The following is a 3,486-nucleotide window of genomic DNA, read 5'->3' as shown; positions in this document are numbered from 1 at the left end:
TGTCTTGATGACCTGTGTAGTGCTGTCAGTGGAGTATTGAAGTCCCCAACTATTAGTGTTGCTGTATATCCCATTTACTATTATTGTGTTGCTGTCTATCTCATTTACTAAGTCTATTAGTAATTATTTTATAAATTCGAGAGCTCTAGTGTTATATGCATAAACATTTAGGGTTGTGGTATTTTCCTGTTAGATAAGGCCTTTTACCATTACATAATATTCCTCTTTGTCTCTTTTAACCGCTGTTGCTTTAAAGTTTGTTTTGTCTGATACAAGAATAGTTACCCCTGCTCACCTTTGGCATCTATTTGCATGAAATCCCATTTCCACCTCTTTAAGTTTATGTGAATCCTTATGTGTTAGGTGAGTCTCCTGAAGGCAGCGGATGGTTGGTGAGTGCTTATCCATTCTGCGGTTCTGTATCTTCTAAGTGGAGCATTTTGGCAGCCATTTACACTTGATGCTAGTATTGAGGTGTGAGGTACTGTTGCATTCATTGTGCTATTTGTTGCCTGTGCACTTTTGTTTTTGATTTTTAACTTGTATTTTTGTTTTATAGGTCCTGTGTGATTTATGCTTTAAAAAGGTTCTGTTTTGATGTGTTTCCAGGATTTCTTTCAAGATTTAGAACTCTTTTTAGCAGTTCTTGCAGTGGTGGCTTGGTAATGGCAAACTGTCTCAGAATTTGTCTGGAAAAGATTGTATCTTTCCTTTGTATATGATACTTAGTTTTGCTGGATACAAAATTCTTGTCTGTTAATTGTTTTGTTTGAGGAGGCTGAAAATAGGGCCCCAGTCCCTTCTAGCATGTAGGGTTTTGCTGAGAAATCTGCTGTTAATCTGGTAGGTTTTCCTGTACAGGTTGCCTAGTGCTTCTGTCTCACAGTTCTTAAGATTCCTTCCTTTGTCTTAACTTTGAATAACCTGATGACAGTGTGCCTAGGTGATGATCTTTTTGTGATGAATTTCCCAAGTGTTCTTTGTGCCTTTTGTATTTGGATGTCTAGATCTGTAGGAAGGCCAGGGAAGTTTTCCTCAATTATTCCCCCAAATATGTTTTCCAAGCTTTTAGAATTCTCTTCTTCCTCAGGAACACCGATTATTCTTAGGTATGATCATTTAATATAAGCCCAAACTTCATGGAGACTTGGTTTATATTTTCTTATTCTTTTTTCTTTTTCTTTGTTGGATTGGATTAATTCAAAGACCTTGTCTTCGAGTTCTGAATTTCTTTCTTCTACTTGTTCAGTTCTACTGCTGAGACTTTCAGGAGCATTTTGCATTTCTATAAGTGTGTCCAATGTTTCATAAATTTTTGATTTTTTTTTTTTTTTGAGACAGAGTCTCACTTCATTGCCAGGTGCCAGGCTAGAGTGCAGTGGCGTGATCTCGGTTCACTGCAACCTCCGCCTCCTGGGTTCAAGCTATTCTCCTGCCTCAGCCTCCCGAGTAGCTGGGACTACAGGCACATGCCGTCATGCCCAGCTAATTTTTGTATTTTTAGTAGAGACGGGGTTTCACCATGTTGGCCAGGATGGTCTTGATCTCTTGACCTCATGATCCGCCCGCCTCGGCTTCCCAAAGTGCTGGGATTACAGGTGTGAGCCACCGTGCCTGGCCAAATTTTTGATTTTTTTAAAAGCTATCTATTACCTTGACTATTTCTCCCTTCACTTCTTGTATTGTGTTTTGGATTTCCTTGCATTGGGCTTTGCCTTTCTCTGGTACCTCTTTGATTAGCTTAATGACTCACCTCCTGAATCCTTTTTCAGGTAAATCAGGGTTTTTTCCTGGTTTAGATTAATTGCTGGTGAACTAGTCTGACTTTTTGGGGTGTTAAAGTGCCTTGTTTTGTCATATTACTAGAATAGGTTTTTTGCTCCTTCTTATTTGGGTAGGTTCTGTCAGAGGGAAGGTCTTAGGCTGAAGTCTCTTGTTCAGCTTCTTTTGTCTCATGGGGTGTTCCCTTGATATAGTACTCTCCCCCTTTTCCTATGTATGTGGCTTCCTGTGAGTTGAACTGCAGTGATTGTAGACTTCTGGTTCTAGCCACCCAGTGAATCTACCGGACTCTGGTGGTTGTCTGCACAGAGTCCTGTGATGTGAACTGTCTATGGGTCTCTCATCTGTGGATACCAGAGCCCACTTTGGTGGAGGTGGCAGGGGGGTATGATGGACTCCATGAGGGTTCTTAGCTTTGGTGGTTTTAATACCCTATTTTTGGGCCAGGCATGGTGGCTCATGCCTGTAATCCCAGCACTTTGGGAGGCTGAGGTGGGTGGATCACGAGGTCAGGCGTTCAAGACGAGACTGGCCAACATGAAACTAGAGATGAAACCCCATCTCTAGTAAAAAATACAAAAATTAGCTGGGCATGGTGGCTCGTACCTATAATCCCAGCTACTTGGGAGGCTGAGGTAGGAGAATTGCTTGAACTGGGACCCAGGAGGTGGAGGTTGCAGTGAGCCGAGATTGCACCACTGTACTCCAGCCTGGGCTACAAAGCGAGATTCCATGTCAAAAAAAAAGGACAAACAAAATACTCTATTTTTGTTCTGGTTTGCCTCCTGTCAGGAGGTGGCACTTGTCAGAGAGCATCAGCAGTGGTAGTATGAAGAGAAACCAGTGGTGGAAAAAGGCTCTCCCTTTTTCACTTCCACAGTTGGGGCACTCACAGTATTTGGGGTGTCTCCCTGTTCTTACAGGAGCAGTGTGCTTCCTTCAGAGGGTCTGTAGATTCTCTTGGGATTGCTGGTTTGTTTTTATAGTCAGGCTGGAGCTAAAGTTCACAATGCAAGCCTCTGCACGTTGCTCTGTCCATCCAAGTCAGAGCTGCAATCTAGTCTTTCTCCCATCTGCCATGATGATTGAGATTTATTATTTAAATCTTACTTTACACTGATATTCTACTTTGAAGAAGGTTTTTTTTTTTTTCTTTTTTCTGTATATACCTGGAGTGATAGAGTCATCTACATACATAAATTAGGGAGATAATCTGGCAATCTTGGGTATGATTGATGATGGATTAAAAATAATTAAATGTTTTATGCTGGATATTTCTTTTTCTTTTTTTTTCTTTTTTAAATATGGAACACTTCATGAATTTGTGTGTCATCCTTGTGTAGGGGCCATTCTATCTTCTCTGTATCGTTCCAAGTTTAGTATATGTGCTGCCGAAGCAAGCACTATTTCTTTTTAAAAATAATGCTACTTGGCTTAGTCAATTTTTTTTTTTTCCTTAAGTACAGAGATCAACTCGACACAGGTCAAATTGTGCCTAATTAGGTACAATTAGATTTTTCAATATTATGTTTATTTTTGTGATTATATAAATTATTAAATATCATCTCCTCTTCTGCTTTGCTGTTTTGATCCCAGATGTATGGTGGCATCAGTTGGAATTAAAGATGAGTTTTAATGATTCAAAGGGAAGTCATCATATTGGCTTGTTCCGTGTATATAAAATAATTTCAGTATCATTCAGTG

General features: G+C 40.0%; 1 non-coding gene across 1 annotated transcript; it reads right to left on the bottom strand.

The window, feature by feature from the left end:
- Nucleotides 1-3,080: 3,080 nt before the first annotated feature.
- On the bottom strand, nucleotides 3,081-3,186 carry LOC119473093. The gene has a single exon (XR_005202266.1). It is a non-coding gene; the product is annotated as a U6 spliceosomal RNA (small nuclear RNA).
- Between the last annotated feature and the right edge of the window lie 300 nt (nucleotides 3,187-3,486).

Source organism: Cebus imitator, unplaced genomic scaffold, assembly GCF_001604975.1.
Source record: "Cebus imitator isolate Cc_AM_T3 unplaced genomic scaffold, Cebus_imitator-1.0 Scaffold131, whole genome shotgun sequence".
NCBI classification, from domain to species: domain Eukaryota; kingdom Metazoa; phylum Chordata; class Mammalia; order Primates; family Cebidae; genus Cebus; species Cebus imitator.
The sequence above is the reverse complement of the archived record's forward strand: the minus strand, read 5'-3'. Positions and strand labels throughout refer to the sequence as shown.